At 38.1% G+C, this 18783-nt stretch overlaps 1 long non-coding RNA gene across 1 annotated transcript in view; it reads right to left on the reverse strand.

The window, feature by feature from the left end:
* The window catches only part of LOC120434665, a 44455-nt gene extending 26891 nt beyond the window's left edge, over positions 1–17564 (reverse strand). The window contains exon 1 of the long non-coding RNA XR_005609263.1: positions 17328–17564. This is a non-coding gene — a long non-coding RNA (uncharacterized LOC120434665). The remainder of the gene's footprint in view (positions 1–17327) is intronic.
* Positions 17565–18783: the final 1219 nt, after the last annotated feature.

An 18783-nucleotide genomic window follows, 5' to 3' on the forward strand; every position in this document is an offset into this window, starting at 1 on the left:
AATACTAACTTTTTAACAAACAATCTTGATGGACATCCCTTGAATTTGTGATGGTGTCATTAACATGACATTTTACACCTGAAAGGCCTTGTTGATTTATCGCTCTAGTTATAATATGTAAATAAACAAAATATGCATCAAATATATATTGTGTGCTTATATCTTCAGACCAGACCTGCAAATTCAATAGAATAGAAAAGCAATTGGCTCCAAGACCAATTGCTTGGATGAATGGATGGCTTATTTCTTGCCACTTGTATAGACTTTTAGAATTGCTGGCATTGATTTAGTGCAACTGACACTGATTGTTTGAAACAGCACTCAGGACAGAAGAAGCACATTTAACATAAACACCAAAGGGTGCAAGGAAGGCTGGCATTTTATATCATATCATATCAGATGCTCATATGCTCCCATACAAAATAAAATTAGGGTGAACTTTGTTTCATGTCCCACTGTGTTTCACCATGAATGAAGACAGCTGTAATATGTGGTTAACTCAGTGGTGTGCGGTGACTTTTACAGCACAGGCCCCTACCCACCCCCATGCACACACAAAACAAATACAAAACACTATTCCTCCACCATTTAGAAATTCAACATAATTAGGATGAGATCAAGACACTGTTTGTACTGTCTGCCTGCACTTTGCACAGACATCACCTTTATGCACTCCTTTCAGGCTGAAGAACTATAATATTATCTCTATAGTTAAATAAATATCTCATATATTACCAATAATTAATTACAATTAGCTGACAGTGACAAGTTTACAAAATATTTCTTTAGGAAGAGAATCAATAAAACACCAAGAAAACACTTCAGTCCACATATAACTGTATTTCTGAAAAATTATGTAGTATCTGTAGTATCTCAAACAAACAAACTAAAAAAAAAAAAAAAGTTGTTCATGTGTTCCAAACCTTTATAAAATTTGTAGAAAATTTACGTTAAAATGTATATTAATAACAGAAAACAAATCAGCTGAATTAAAAGGCTTGGTACTTTAATGCAGGTTTTTAGATTTTAAGTCCTGATGGAATGCCACAAGGTTAACTGTATTAACAACCAAAGAAGTATGCTGCTTAGTGCTAATTAGCAGGTATCTGTGACTGCACTAGGTTTTCTAGCATTAGTTCATAACTTTTTCTAACTTTGTCCTCCCAGCAAAACACAGTTATCTCTGGATGATATGATGACAGCAACCTGACTGGCCACTTGCAAAGATAAAGGATGCAAGTGATAAACAGTGATAACTCGATATTGAGTATTCACTCTTAATGTTATGAAAAGTTCTCTTCCATTAAAAAGAATATATTAAATCTATAAAAAGTTGAGATTTCACTTAATTCCACCGAAGGAGCCTTCAGATGAATCTCAGCGTGATTACAAAAACTAAATAGCTGAACTTCTTACAGAAAACATAAAAGTCACAAATTAGTATTCAAAGCAGAACAGCAACATTTCAGTAATATGGTTTTATGATTTGGCATACTAGTTAACTGCTTAGAATAGCTGGAGCTGAGCAAAATCAATGACACATTTGTGCCTTTAGAATAGATTTGCCTCTGAGACTTGTTTGTGTAGCTAAAACTCCAATCTGCTAACATACTGGCACGATTACAATTCACTACAAAATGACACACTGCCACATAGAGAGAGGCATGTTTCAAGGCTTGTCTGGTTGGCAAAACAAAAGTTCTTGGCCAAAATGCCGCAAGTCATTTCAAATATCTGAGAGAACTCTCTGACACTGGATTAAGTGTTGTGGATATTTCACTTGCTAACTAGACTCAGTGTGACTTAAGGTATATACTGTAATAAAAGCAATGAAGTGCAAGACAGTGCTCTCTTGTCTTTATGAGAACTCTTGGTTTTACTGTTTGTCTTTTTTTATGTGCGGCAGCTAGGGGATTCCCTATTGTTATAGCTACAGTTGCCTAATTTGTTAGCATTAACGACTGTCATTTAAAATGTAAATTGGGATCACAGGAAGGCTACGCCGCTGTAGTGAATGAATTAAAGATGAGTTTGCATGTTAAAGACGAGTCGGTGCTTCAAAAGAATGCGGCGTGGAAGGCTGTGATATTCTATTACTATGACATTTGTTTCATTTGAAATGCATTTTCATGGAAATGAATTTTCTCTTGTTTTTCACTTGATGAAATTTTCGTGAATAGCAAAAAACTGAGCTCCTTGCCAACGGAGCAAATATTTTGGCCCAGAATCAAAAAGTGCCATCTGCCTGAGAGCCTTGTGTCAGCAGTTTAGCTATATCACACTATCTACTGCATCTCTCTGATCAAGACATGGCTGCACCTCAAATGTTCTCCCAGAGTGATGGCTGGGGACAGAAACAGTGGGTGGAGAGAGATGCAATCTCAGCTTAGCGAGGGCTTTGATGTGAGCCAAGGCGTACGCCGATTACAGCAGACCGTCCCTTTGTGGTTGGAATGGTTTAGTGCCATTGGGGATACACCCTGCAGAAACCAGCTGCTGAAGAAAAATATGCATATTTTGTAGGACAATAGGGCTAGACATATTTCTGCCCATGTATTTGATGGCATGTTTGTGGAAGTGGGAGTCAATATTCTGAATACACAGCATAAATCACGTACCTTCTCTGTCACTGATGACGCTCTAGGCCGTCTGCCATTTCACTGCCTGTATTATTACTGTGAGTGGGCATAATGAGAAATTTGCATACGAACAAACAAAAGATAATTATTTATATCTATATCTTGGGGTTGGTAAGTCTGAGAAAATGTGTCATGTGGGTCTGCAATGAGCAAATGCATCACTACATATTAGTGACATTGAACATGTTAATTCCTTTGTGTAAGACGACAGATTTCCTTCAGCTGGATCCTTTAATTGAAGCACCAGTCAGCTGGCATTCATCAGAGATTTACCAACCAAGTGTTTGGTCTCTGATCCTTTCTATGAAAGGAATACACATGCAAGATCCAGAAATTATGATAAATCATTAGATTTACAAGGATCTGTATACAGCAGGAACAAGAATGCATTAGGTATGTATAGTCCTCATTAATTTAAAGTTTAAGCCATCCTGTTTAGGCAATAAAGAAAGGGTAGGTGTTGAGGTATTGATGACTAAAGAGCAAAGTTAATTTATACCACTTCAAATGTATTGCAATTGCTTCAGATCATCTTCAGCATGCCAGTAACACCATCTCTGATCATGAAGCATCTGTAGGTTGTATACTGCAACAAGATCAAGATTTGCTAAATAAAGAACAAGAATCCAATCAGCATAAAGAACAGCAGCAATCTCAGAACTTCCTCATCTCAGAGATTGAGTAGTGCCTCTAAACCACTTCTCAGGAGGGGAAAAAACTCTCAGGCTGGCCTCACATATACCAGCATTTCATAATGGATGATAGAAAAAACTAAAGTGCTGAGAATTATGACTGATAAATACCAGCAAGCAATTATTCATAAGAGCAGAAGGGTGAATGATACACAGTGGGTCGACCCCACAGTGAAACATGGTAGTAGGAATACAAGTGGTTTCCAAGGATTGTAAATTTTGTCACTGGAGGGCAAACACAAGGTTCCCTGCAAGTATCCATGTGCCTGCACAAACAAGTCTGCACGATTTCAAAGTAAAGTGCAGCAACTACTCTTGGTTCCTACAAACAGACTTAACACAGGCTAGAAAGTAATTGGTGTTGATGTCTGCAGCCGACGGTGTCTATATAATTTTGGGCTTACACAGATGTTTTTCATATTTTTCAAAAAGTTCACCTTTTTACTCTAATTAAGCTGATATTTCCATTTGTTATGAAACATTTTGAATTTATAATTCATTTAAAATAAGTATCTGCATCATCTTCACTTCACTTTTACTGTTTATGTTATATTAAATTTCCTGTCACCTTGTCACAACACCCCAGCACACAGACAGAAATGAGATGGCATGAGAAGAAAACTATGTTACAGGCACACTTCATATTTACCACCACCAGTGACAGCACCGCCTGGGGAAACATTTGTCCCCATTAAATACTGTTAGTCGTCAAGAAAAGCAACATAGAGCATGTTATTACCTTTTCGTTCAGAGCCAACACACGACACTGACAAAGATGGTACTGTTTTTCCCCACAGCTAGCGGCCGACTCAAGTGAACATAAATTATGCTTCTGAATGAGTAAGTTACCGCTGTGTTCTCCAGCTTTTACCACCCCAACCAAGTCAATTACCGCACAATCGACGGGTGTTTGTGTGTGCGCGCGAGCATGCGGTGTGTGTGTGTGTGTCGAGGGGTGGTTTTGTGCAGAATTCCCGGGGGAAAAAACCTTAAATCATTGCGGTTAATCCTGTCAGAGGCATTTAGTATAAGCACATTATATTTCATTTCACTATGTGAAAAGAGATGCCACACTGCCTTCACATCTTCATATCTGCTTCAGCTCATGTTCAATTCAATTCAACTTTATTAATCCCCATGGAGGAAATTGATTTAAAGGCAAGAAGAGTGCCTCAGACAACAAGATAAGGACATAAAAAACTGAGTCATGGTGGGAAAGCGGGTAGGAGCGGGTGCAGCATGTGCATTTTACAAAACTTTGCATCTTCATTACGTGGGCCATTTTCAAGGATGCAAAAATTATTTTTTCTGGCATAACAAAGGTTTATTTCAGTTACATCTAGACAGCGGTATAGAATGTGCAGATATAAGTTCTTTTCTGCCTTTTGCTTTCTTTCCCCTATCTTGAAATCACAGCTCTTAAGAGAAGATTGGCTTTTCTTTCCCACTTTCTTCACCACTTTTCACTCTTATTGTGTAAACTAGAAAAAAATGACACGAAATGTCAGAGAGCATTACTGTGGGAGTGAAGTGTGCCCTCGATCGATAAATACTCCTTTAGATAATGTAGTCTCCAGAATGAAAATAAGTGTCTACAAAGAAAATTTAAGGTTTACGTATTGTTACTGTACTTAATTATCTACAGTCAGAATGTATAGCTTTTACAACTTTCGAACTGTTTGAAAAAAAGAATAAGAAATTATTGTAGCTCATTTGCTAAATCTGGTGTATCAAGTGTATTGTGCAACAGTTTATTTTAATTGATTTTGTTTGTTTTATTTTTAACAAATTTATTATAGAGATGTTAAAAAACAAAACAAGAAACCAAAAAGCTGGCACACTGGAGAAGTCTCATAACATTCAACCCTTAACTATTTTTTCTGTTTTCATCTCAATCTGAAAATATTACTAATTTAAAAGTTAAGCGTTATTATTATTGTTATCAGTTAAGCACAAATAAGCTTAGTAAGGAAGAGCTGTAGTCACACATCAGTCTGCTTCTCAGGTGTTTGGTGCTCATCTAAGCTTTACATCACTTCCAGTTTCCCACGCTGTCAAGCTCACTGTGACATCATTGGTCTCGTCCAATCATATTTCTGCACGATTTCTTCAGGCAAATCTGCATCCAACCTACATACTTTCAATCTTATGCTCATATGTCATTACAGACGCCTTTGTGCAACCCACCACCTCCCCATCTCCACCTCTCCCTTGTTAATCAGGTTCCATTCATCTCCACCACCTAGACCCCGGGGGGTGGGGGTGTCCTGCCCTAATCCCCATCACTGCTGGGATTTTTTTTCTGCTGTGATGGCCCACTGGAGTCTTTATTCGCCAAATACCTTAACTGAATTCTGCATATTAATAAATCAAGTTGATCTCTCCTTATTAAAGCTTGGAGATACTTTTGCACTCACCAACACTTTTAATTTAGGACAGTAGTGGCATAAACCTTAGTTGTCTAATACATTTGATAAGCAGTGTAAACATAATTTTTCACCACTTTGGGCTGTTCAATAACCTAAATCTATTCAGTTCTGCTGCGTAAGGGTGAAAGAAAATTTAAAACCGATTTATATCTGAAAACACTGGCAAACAACCAGATTCTTTTGCACATCGCTATAAGAAAAGGATTTAACTTCACAAAGAGCCAAATCTGGCCTTGACATATTTGCTTGTTGACTGTAGTCATAACACATAAATATGAGCCTATATTTTTGGTTATTTAAATAAAGCAAGCTTTGATTTTCTTTTTCAAAGAAAAAGAGACAGTTTAGAAGTATTGAAGGAATTATATTCTTTATTCATTTGAAAATGAATATTTCCTGTAACAAAGCTACCAAATTTACACACACATGAAGCTTATCTGGAAGATTTCTCACATTTTATTGTTTATTTCTGTTCAGTGTCTTTCATCGCTTTACTTTTCCCCCAGTCTAAATAATTTAATTTTTGGTTTAAATGGTACTACGATGATCTCCTGAAGCTATTCAGTCCTTAGTTTTCTATTCTTTAAATTCATTCATTAAAATTCATTCACTGTGACTGTGCTTTAAATGTCTCCTCCTCCCCATATCTATTTCAGCCACGCTGTATTAAACTCTTCAAGTCAACATTAAAACATTATGCTTATCCAGTGAAATTAAATGTGATGTCAAGGGCTCCTTTACACGGATCCATATTTGGTGAGCTAGGAATTACTTACCTGTCTTACTATTCCCTCAGTCTGGCGCATTATAGAACAGACAACTAAAGACACCGGCCCTCATTCATATACAGTGTGCAAATGTGAAGATCTGTGCTTAAACTGTGTGCATATATTGCAAAGCAAGATCTATAAGCATTTGGAATCTTTGGATATTAGTGCCTTGATGCCTGATGTAAACAAATAAAACAGTGAAAAAACACTTTTGGAAAAAACAAACAAACAAAAAAAAACAGACAAACTTGTGTTAAAACTCAAGAACCAACTTTAAAGAAATAAAACCTGCAGCTTTGACAGAGGTACAAGCACTGCTGTAGTTAGCATCAACTGTTAAATTTCGCAGCTTCATTCAAAAGCAGGCCCAAACACTGACACAAAGCAAGGCCAGCTGGCAGGTGGAAAACTGAAGTAGTTACTTTAATGGGACTTATGAAAGAATGCTGAAAGCAGGATAAATCCAAGCCAAGCTCAACAGCCAGTTAAACAAGCAAACAAGGTAAATATAAAACAGGAATTAAAAAATAAAAAATATGAACCAACAAAGATTTAGTGAAAAGACAAACTAAATACATATCAGGAAAAGAACTAAGAAAGGATCCAGAAAAACAGACATGCGAGTACCTGACCTTCAAAATAAAACAGGACAGAACCTAACTGAAAAAACAGACATGGAACAAACACATTGAGGTAGACTAAATTCTTGCAGTTTCCACATGTAATATACGTTAAAGTTTTAACTGGTCTGTGGTGGAACAACAATGGTAAATGTACTGATTCTTATATAGCGTTTTTCTACTCTCCCGGAGTACTCAAAGCGCTCTATACATACATGCCACATTCACCCAATCACACACACACACACCAGCTCTGTCTTCCAAGTTTCTTAGTGCTTCCTAACTACCATTCATACTCCAATGAACGCATCGGAGAGCAATTTGGGGTTAGTATCTTGCGCAAGTGTACTTGGCATGCAGACTGGAGGAGCCACGGATCGAACCACCAACCTTCTGATCAGTAGATGACCTGCTCAGCCTCCTGAGCTACAGCCACACTCACCACCAATGTAACAGAAACACATTTTCTAAACTGTCTTTTCCATTTCTACTGTAATTTTTGGTAAAAACAGGTTTGCAGATTTACTTGAAATTCATCCTTTCATCTTTGACTTGCTTTTGACTTTATTCACAGTCCCAGTTGACATCTGTGCCTGTCCTTTTACTCTAAGCAACTTCTCAACATATGATCCCAAGCTGTTAAATCCCTTGTCACCCTTAATATGTAAAGGCATGTTGTTATACCATGTTTAGAAGTCTTACTTGCAAAGCCACCTGCCCCCTCCGTTGAACATAATATCTTATGACAAGAACATGTTGTGCATATATAAATAAACAGAGGAGGAAGCATAGAAAACATATTTTCACCTTTGGCTTATTTTACAGAGCAGCATAAGGAAGTTCGAGGTTGGGCATTTTTGTTTCTGTTTAATATTTGCAAACAGCTTTAATAAAAGACTGACGACCACTGTGTAACTGCGTGTTTTTAGCCACAGTACTGCAGTATGTATAATGTAGTTGATTGTTGTGACCACCCTTCGACACAGTTTTAACATTCAAACTTGTCTTTTTCTATATAGGTCAAGGAGCTCCTGGGAGTTTTGCCTACCAGCATCATGACATTTTTCTCAGCCACAAGTGAGCTGGGAAATAGGACCAGACTATGAGGTAGGATTAGAATTTTCATGACGGACCATCGAGATATCAATGATACACAAATTCCACAAATAATCTCTCGAGGGTGTTAAGGGAGAGTATCATGCCCTGAAGACCAGACACGTTTACTATCATATCAGCTCTCATAATGTTTATATTCACTGTGTTCTATACATACTATATAAAAACATAAACGTCATCACTGGAACTTGGTTCTTGGAGAAAACTGAAAACACAAGAGTGAGACACGAGAGAGAAAAAAGGACAGTGAGCCACACTGGAGACAGAGGGCCATGACAGGTTAAGTGTTTCATAAAGTGGCCAATTAAATTTCTTGCTGAAGCCATCAAAACTCCTGTTTGGTTCGTTTGGGTCTACTCTCACTGTTCTCAAGTGCCAATACTTCCAAGAGAAGCAGGACACAATTTTGCACTTTGAATCTGAAGATTCAAATTTGACTTTAGATCAAAAACAAAGGTCAAATATGTTAAAAGGGTGAATACTAGATTTGTTGGAAAACGCAAATGAAATGCATATTGTTCACCCAGTCTGTTTTATTGCCTGCTTCAGACATTAGCTGTTATTGTGTATTGCACATGCATGCACACTTCTCTTTAGTACGTTACACTACATACTTGCATTACTGTGAATTTCAACAGGTCATTATTGCAGTTCAAATTGCTAACAATACATTCTTTGCACTGGTGACAGAAAATTTTGTAATCAATGCCTAAATAAATGTAGATTTAAAAAAAAAAAAAGAAAAAAAAAAAAAGAAAGAAAGAAAGTACTGACATAACCATCAGCACTGATCACTGGCTAGAAAGTGGTCCCTCCTGGTCCTCTATGCGGCCAAGAAACCAGTGAGGGCGAAGTGTGCTGCATTCCACACATGACATCTGGAACGTTGGGAATGCACCATCAAGGCACTCATAATGGACTCAATGCAGCTGTGCATTAGGACCCAATAGGGCACGAATATAGTTATAGTAAAGAAAAAATAGACACTCTTTCAAGTCTGTACTTTTATATGTCAGGGCATAATAATCTGATAATCATCTGATCCTCATTGTCATTATTTAATTAACCAAAACCAAGCCAAAAATACAAATGTCAAAAAACAAGAAACCCTCACTGACTCCATAGGAGGGTAAGTAGCAGCCAGCTGCTACTTTGATCAATTGATCATAACCAAGTGTGAGGACTTCTATAAAAGCAGAGGTTTTGGTAGTTTGCTGGTCTGAAGCATTCAGGTGCATGTTAACACAATCCCAAGGAGGGAAGACATCAGCAGTTACGATAGAGCTGCAATGGTTAGTGCAGCCTGGTAAGGTTTAGAAGACCAGTTCCAAAACAATTTGAAGTCCATCATTCTGCAGTGAAAATGATTATTCATAAATGGAAAACATTCAAGACAGCTGCCAGTCTTCCCAGGAGTATATGTCCCAGCAAATCCATCCCAAGGTCAGACCTTTCAATGCTCAGAGAAATTGAAAAGAAAAATTCAAGAGCTACATCTGAGACTCTGCGGGCCTCAGTTAGCGTGTTAAATGTTAAAGTTCATGACAGAAAATTAGAAACAGTCTGAAAAAGTATGGCTTGTGTGGAATGGATGTGAGGACAAAGTCTATTCTCTATAAAAAGAACATGTCAGTGCCACTTGAGTTTGAAAAGTTCTGTCTATCTGCAAAAAGAACAAGATTTGAGGAACAATGTACTTTGGCTAGACAAGACCAAAGTTAGATGTTTTGCATTACTGCACAACAGGTTTGGTGAACCTGAGCCACTGTGTTGACCAAGAATTCCTTTGTATACCAAAGTCTAGAGTCAAATGTGAGGCCATCTATAAAGAAAAAAGCATGAGAAAGCAAGCTGGGTCATAAAATAGGACAATGATTTCAAGCACATCAGTACATCTACATTTACAGAGAGCGGAAAGAAAAAAAAAAAAAGAAAGAAAAAAGAATCAAGGTGCTGCAATGGCCTAGTTAAAATCCAGACTGAAGTACTGTGGTGGGACGTTCAGAGAGCTGTGCATAAACAAATGCCCATGAGCATCAATAAATTAAGGCAACACTGTAAATAAAAGTGGGCCAAAATTCCTCCACAATGACTTGAGAGACTGAAAGTCAGAGACATAACAATTTAATCAAGGTGTTGCTGCAAAATTTTGTTCTACAAGTGGTTGAATTGTGGGGTAAACTTTCTTTTTTCTCTCACATTCATTTGTTTTCAGTAAATAGATAAAGATGAGGTACTATAATGTGTTATTGTTCATCTGAGGTTGTATTTACCCACTTTTAACACCTGGTAAGCATAAGAGGATTTTTTTATTTGGTGTGTAAAAACCTAGAAGTGAAAGTGGGTGTGCTTTCTTTGATACATGCGAGTAGAGACAGAGTGTCACAGTTTTTCCTTGCAGCGATGGATCGCTAACATTTCACTCACAGTCACTCCCTGTGTTACTTCCAAATAAAACTGCCTGAACCTTTGGCCTCTTTCAGCTCTGTCAGGTTGTCTGATTTCTTGTTTTGTCAGACTCCAGTGCAACAATATTGCAATGTCTCCAAATATCAGTAGTTCCTTTGTTGAGTACACTGAAAGAAAGGATGGATAAAGCAATAGAAAAAAGGAGCCAAATTGCAGTATAAGTATACGGTTTGTCATTTTTTTAAGCAGCAAATCCTTGTTTGCAAGCAGAAGCGTATCAAATATACAATGTGACACAATGAAGCACTTTCTGATTTATTAACTGGCTTTAGTAAATGACAGCTTACTGGCACATGACCCGTGTCAGAGTCCTCGGTGTGACACACCAGTGGCTGTGTGGTTTTTAGCCTCAGTCCTGTGGAGATCTCTGACCTATCTGCTCCCTCTGGATAGCTGCTGTCTGTTCTTTTATGTGACTTCATCAATCTTTGGTGTTAAGCTCCAAGCCGTGTCCACTTTCACAATGAAGAAAGGTCTTTGTCTTGGATGATGTTTATCATCATCATGGTAGGTAATTATTCACTCAGACATGTGCCTCTGAATATGCTCAGAGCAAGACCGACCCATGGCACTGTATCTGGGATTAAAAGGCCTGACAGACTGCTGCACTGACTCTCACCACCTGGAGACACAAATTTGCTACCTGAAGTCTACTTCAGGTCTTAGAAATCATAGAAATGCACTGGCTCAATGCAACAACTGTAAAAGCATTTTACTGTTTGTCACTGGGGCAGATATAAAAGCAGCAGCTGTGTCCCATTTCAGGAAGCTCCTCATTAGAAGGACTGAAAGCTTGTAGGCTGAACCCTCACAGAGATCATCAATCTGATCATTTAGATTGATGACGACAGCTCTAAGGGCTTTTCTGTCAGCAGCTACAGTTGTTTGCCGGGGGAAACGTGTCCTGCGTTTACTGTGAAGGCCACCAGTGATTTTTTTTCCTTCAGAACTTTCCGAACTGCTTTACTTGACATTTTCATTTCCTGTGGTCTTTAATGACTTATCCCCTCCTCTAGCAGATTAGCATTTTATGTCATGGTCATATTCCCTTTATTCAAATTTGTTTCCGATGGCTCCTGTTCCAATCGAATTAACTAAAAATGAAGATTAAACAGCTAGTGCACTTTTAGAGAAGTTACTTCCATCATTCAGTAGTTGTGCATATAATCATCTTTTATTTAAAATACAAAAGACATTATGTTATTAGAGAGACCAAATATTACTCTATACTTAACATAATTTTTGAGGCAATAACCTCAGGTGCTGACAGCTGTCACCATAGTGGAACATCTAAGATATCACTAATTATACTCTGTTCTGAATTTGGGAACATACACATACAGTGTGAATACAGTACTCAAGCCTGCTTTTGTGAAAATGGAGGCAGTGACTGCACCTGTCACTGACTGTTGAGACAGACGATGAGGAGGATTCTCCTGCTGTGCCTGGCCCTGCAGTTTTGTTTGGGAGGATTTGACTGCGTCATGCATATTCAAGATCACCTGTTTGCATTGCAGTGATAAACATTCACACAACTGAGATGATCTATTATTCTTTCATGCCACATTAAAGAGCAAAATGTAATGTTAAAAGCAGCTATCATCTAAGCGACAGTTTGTTTTTGGAGCACCATGAAAGTGGAGTTTTTTTCTGCTCTGCCAGGCTTTTACCACAGCTGCCTTCAGCTGTCGCTTGTTTGCAACTATCGGCCTTCACTTTTGTCTTCAGGAACTGAAAAGCATTCACTTCACCATTGAAGCATATTTGATTTCTTTGCCTTAAACTCTAAGGTTGCTTTTGCAGAATGTTTTTGATTATTTTCACTGTGAAGTGCTGTCCAATCAGTTTTGTAGCAGTTAGCTGAACCTGAGCAAAAGTATAGCCCTGCATGTTTGAGTCCATCCTGCTACATTCATTCTCCTGTTTATCATCAATAAACAGTGGTCCAATTCCACTGGCAGCCATTCATAACATTGCTTCCACCATATTTCACCAAATTTAACAGATGATGCGGTATGCCCCGGATCACAAGCTGTTCCCTTCCTTTCTCCATACTTGTCATAACACAGTGTTGTGTTAAGTGTAAAAATTCTGTGGACCCAAATGCACTGAATAAAGCAAGCTTTTTCTTAATTGCCGATTTAAAACTCCAAAGGTACAAATTCCAAGATAACAATTTAGTTGGTCCTGTGATTATGTCTCTGAATAACGATTAGCTAATTTTGTGCAGAAAATATGTTCAGAGTTTCATCAAAAGCCCCTTTTTTATGTTTAAAATAAGACCGATGCATCCAGATCTGTGCCAAAAAACACGGGGACACAGTGCTGGGGCAAAAAAACACATGGAAATAATAACTTGAACACTGCAGTTTTCTCCAATGTAATACATCTTGGCAGAGTTATTATAGTTTTATATTTTCTAATTAGTTCTCATTGTTATTTCACTTTGACTTTTTGATTTTTAAATTACTTTGTTTCCTGGGTGGATTTCCTTGTTTCAGTTTAATTTTCATTGTTTGAAAATGTTTAGTTTAAGTTTAAGGTTCAGTGGTAGTTTTAGTCTTAAATTATTTTTGGTCTGGAGGGCATGTCAGAGAAAAGATTTAGGAAACTCAGTACAGGTATTACAGCAAAGCAAAGCAATTGACATACAGTCTCAAAGATTCAAGAGACACATCGAGTTGTAATATTTAGTTTTAGTTTGGTAAAGTTACTTTGGATCTTGGTAATATGTAAAGCAGGGGTCCCCAAATCCAGGCCTCGAGGGCTGGTGTCTTGCAGTTTTTAGATGTGTCTGTGTTCCAGCACAGCTGATTCAAATGGCTAAATTACCTCTTGAACATGTCTTGAAGTTCTCCAGAGGCCTGGTAATGAACTAATCATTTGGTTCATGTGTGTACATCCAGGGTGAGATCTAAAACCTGCAGGACACCAGCCCTCGAGGCCTGGAGTTGGGGACCCCTGGTGTAAAGCTTCAAGCACATTCACCCTTCATCAGACAATACCCTAGTGATGCATACCGTGTAGTCTACCCCTTTTCAGTGAACTCACTGAAAGCCTCAATCAGAAAGCCTCTGAGAAACTTATGATACCTGTTAACTTTAGTTCTAGGTCTTATCATGCCAGCTAACACAAAGAAAGTCTGTTTATGCTGAGGTTGTTTTGCATCATACCCCTCAGCTCTCCCCAATATGTGAGCACTTCTGTAACATCTAGCTACAAAAGTACTGCTGTGCAATATATCTTCACAGGGATACTAAATTTTGTGATAAATTAAACAGCACCTTTCTTTTTAAATTAAAAACTTATCATCATCACAATTACAACTAATTTCTGAGATTTGAAATGTCTTTATAAGCAGGACTTGGGGATTAGCTGATCATCAGGTGCCACACGCGCACGCAGGCGCGCGCTAAATAGACAATCACAAAACCAAACAAAGACTGCCATTCTTCCCCCAGTTCTTTTGTATTCACACAATGGCATGACATCATTGCAACAACAAATAGTCCTCCTCAGGAAATGTCATTTGTAAATTGAGTTACAAACAATATACAGTGCATGTTGGGACAATATGTCCACATCTGTTGCTACAAGAAGTAGTGACATTTGCGTGAGTATTGAGCAACAGTAATTTGTATATTTCGCTACACATCTCCTTTTGTGTGATATCTATATTGTGTGATCTTTATGTGGTTATTGACACACTTACATAGGTGCTGTCAGTTTATGAAATCTGTTGCCTACCTTAAAAGCCAATCTCTCCAGACAGAGATAGAATAAAGAATATTTCTATCTATAAAATGATCAGCAACAGTAACCCTGGGTTTATATTGTGTAGGTCCTCATTCTGCCAAAACAGCTCAGTGGATGGGCACAGGGGGTGTCTAGTGGTGTCTGGCACCAGGACATAGCAGCAGATTGCTTGGGTCATGTGGATTGCAGGGTGAAGCCTCCATAGACTACATGACGATCTTAGAAATGGAAAAAAATAGCATGCTGCTTCAAGCACAGTTTGACATTTTAACAGTTTAACATTTATATGTTTGTACTTCTTTTTATGCCATGACTGGTAGCATTAAATTACTTGCCAAGTGGTAAGGGTCAGGCTAAGCGACAGAGCTCAGCTTTACGCAGTGCTAAAAGGTGTATAATGATGCATTAAAATAAAAAGAAAATTGTGTTGACATGAGTGAAATCACTTAGAGAAATTAATGTGTTACCTGTGCCTTTTCAAGATCCTTCAAACCAGTCTGTAAAATTACACTTTTATAGACTGGTTTTGAAATGATGTCATCTTTTAATATTCTTTTATTATCCTTTTTGCTTTTTTATGTAACCTTTGTCACTGGTCTTGTATTTTTTTGTTATAATGATATTGACAGTTTGTGGTTTGCGTTTTTGTGCTATGTTTTCATATATCGTTTATCATGAATCCCCTGGTCACTCAGCAAATTACAGTGAGGTTCCAAATTAAAATGTTTTCCAGCCGAGCATTACATTATAGCAATATAATTAATATAAAGCAATATAATTACTGTTAGCCATAAGTCCATTGAAAAAAAAAAAAAAAATATCATTGTTATATTTGTAGCTTATATTTGAATATTGCACAGTGGAGGTTGCACAGTGACCTCTAATGACCTCTAATGCTCCATGTGCATTTAGTATTCAAGCATAAGCTTTTACAAAACTGTTTAGAGCCCTGCTTTAGAGTTTGGAGGAGAACGTTTTATCTTTCATGTCACGTTTAATGCACCAAAGTCAGTTCCAGTCATGCATTTATTGAATCATTACTTTTATAATTTCTGATAGTAAATGAAGCTCAGTAGAAATGGTTCTTTCCTAAATCTACACAGTATGCCTCGCAGTCATTGTCAGTAAAGGTTTTGTCTCCTGACACAGCTGTCAACATCACCCAGTCCTGAGAGGCTTGTTCATGTTTTAAAAATACTGACAAATACTGACAAAACCTTTACACATTCCACTTCCAGTAGGATTTCCCCTCTTCAAAGTCATATTTTATTCCAAATCATGAATGCAGAGCAGTGGATGTGGTTCCCCACCCTGCTTAACCTCGCTGGGAGCTGATCTCCATATCAGCTCCTTCATGTTCTGCTTGCTGTTGTTGTGATCCAGAAGTTTTCAGGCTGTAAAGGAGGGATGAGCAGTGAGAGGCTTATTCCCGTTCCTGTTGCTCTGCATGGGGGCCTGTCAAACTTAGTTTACAGGCTTGGCGATGAGGTTTAGCCTAAAGCCAATAAAGCAGCTACAAAACCTTCATGAATTTATAATTTACCTCCCGACTCCCAGTGCCTAAACCCATCACCTTGCTTGGTTAAATGAGAACTTCTTCTGTTGTCCAGTGGAGTTTTGTTTAATAGTTTCACTAGTCAAGTGTTGCACAGAGGCCTCTTCTTAAATTAAACATGGATGTGCTGAGCTGTTCACTGCTGGGCAAATATGAGTGACCTAAAGGTTGATGCCATTTTGTTCAAGTGCACTTTAAAATGTAGCTGACTGTTTTTCTCTTCTATAAATACCAATGTGGCTTCACACTCCTCTCCCTGTTCTCATCCACCATAGTACATACATCTCAAAATAATGAAGCTATAATTAAATTAGTGGATGGATCAACTAATAATCTCACCCAATATGTGAATATTATATTAGACCTGATGTTAAATGTAACCGGGAGTACGCAAACTATACTTTCCCTAAAAAAAATATTGCTTTAAAAGGATTTTACATATCAGTATCAAGTTAACTTGACGCTAAAGGTGGCGTTAATAAAGGATTTTACACCTAAACTAAGATCATTTCTTGATTTATTGACTGGCAGTGAACTGAAAAGTAATCAGCATCTAGTAATCAACAACAAATTTTCCACAGGGACCAGGTAATTATCTTTGTCTTCGGTGATCGAATGCCTAATATTCTTAGGGTTTGTGCTGCTGGTTGGAGAACAAAAACAAACAAAAATCTATAGATTACCTGAGGGTGTCTGGTTTTAAAGATCTTATGATTGTGAAGCTCTAAAATATAAGATGCATCAAATAAACAAATTTTCTAATCATGATCCTAAAAACATAATTTAGAAGCACACAGCATGCCTTTAAAGTAACGTCTGTTGCCATGTCTTTTCAATAAATACATAAATAGAAATAATTTAAAAAACAAGACACGTGAAAAAAAAAAAAAATACAGCAAATGCTGCTACAGTAGCCCCAAGAAAGATACAGACAACCGAGGAAATCACTCTGCATTTGCACTTCTGCTGTATCCTAGAGCTTAAATACTGCTGCTTTCTGTAAATCTGTCTGATGGGACAAAAAAAATGCCTTCTTTAAGCTGTCTTTTACCATATGGACTTAATCATGTTTTCAGTTAAAGCACCAGTTACCCTGCTTCAAAAATCCAGCTCAATACCCATAAAAAATTGCTGCCATTTAAGTTTCTATATATACTTTGCTTCGTAAGTGCTAACACCGAGGCTTCAAAACAAGATTTCACGAACCTCTCGGTAATATCACTGCACCTATCCAACACATGCAGTCTGTACATGCGAAAAATGTTTGTGTCATGGTCTCACCTGTATTCCAGGTGCTGGCCTGAATTCTGTCTGCCTCTCCTCTGTTTGTGTGAAAGGGTGTGAAAAACTAACTACTGTTTTTCAGGAGCGGGTGTGGCCCAGGGAGGCTCAAGTAGGTGCACCTGTTCTCCATTTTGCAATCACTGGGAGTACTTGAACCCAGCGCTCACCAATACCCGTTGCCAGACTGTTAACCTCTTTCATGTGATAATGTTGTGCAGCTGACAGCGATGGGCAAAGCAATGTTTTGTGATACACTGAAATGTTGGAAGCAGTTTTGCTGGGATTACATTGACACCAATCTCCACAGTGACACCTATTGGCCACATGCTGTAGATGCTATTCTGTGAAACAATAATACTGATAACCATTGTACAGTTCTAAATAAGGCTGCGTATTATACCAGAAAATCAGAAATGATCATCAATGCATAATTTGGTGAATTGTTCAAACAATACTGCAGGTTGTTTAAGAAGCAGCAGGTAGGCCACCTATTGAAAGTGGGATGAAACCAAAATTAGCTGCATGTGCTCACATGATGTGGGTTCTTTTGAACCATACTTGGGTATTCCATAAACTCCGTGCCAAAATATCATTATGGAGTATCCCTTCCCTACATGCTGATTGCAATTGTTTCATGATCTGCTTACCTATTTGACATCCTTCCTGTTTTGGTTTTGGTGTACCTGCCTGAGCCATTCTCCCACACACTCCCAGGGAGACAAACCTGCCTAAGAAACTTGGAGACAAAGAGTTGAGCCTGTATCAAGGAAGGGCAATGAAAGACTGCTGTATTAAATATCTCACCCGAGCATCCCAATCTTTAAAATTAAGCAGATTTTGGCACACAGCTATGTGGTAGATTGAAGGAAAGGCAAAGCTAAGTTTACTTAGCAAGAAGCACATGGACCTTGCAGAACTCCAACTGTGCTCCTTTTGAAAGACTGTCAGACTCAGTTCCAATCTGGTGACATTCAGAGTCATACTGTATAATTTATATACTTTTCAAACTGATCAGACTTTTCAACCCTTCATGTCTGCATTTGTCATGTTTCTCCTGTCACTCTGGTTTTTCTCTTGTAGTTTGTCACCAAGGTGAACATTTTTTTTTTTTTTGAGGTCCAGAAAGAGACAAAAGAAAGAACTGATGCATGCCAAACCCATCTCGAGGCTATAGTGCCACTTTTCGCTCTTATTTATTTATTTTTTAGCATTTTGTTCTCTGGTATCTGTCCCAATCCTGAGTACTCCTAACATCCATCACTTCTGAGGCACATTACAACATCAAAGTGGGAGGTTACTGTCTTTATTTATGCAATTCATTCATTCCCACTCAGCACCCCCAGCCTTCGCCACCCTGTAAAAGCCGAGCATGATAGCTGCCAGCAGCTCTCCTCAGAAGTAATTTTGTTTGAACTAATGAGCGAAGAGAGGATCCCGCTCTGCGTTTGCTTTT

The sequence above is a fragment of the Oreochromis aureus genome, linkage group 19 (genome assembly GCF_013358895.1).
Source record: "Oreochromis aureus strain Israel breed Guangdong linkage group 19, ZZ_aureus, whole genome shotgun sequence".
Lineage (NCBI taxonomy): Eukaryota > Metazoa > Chordata > Actinopteri > Cichliformes > Cichlidae > Oreochromis > Oreochromis aureus.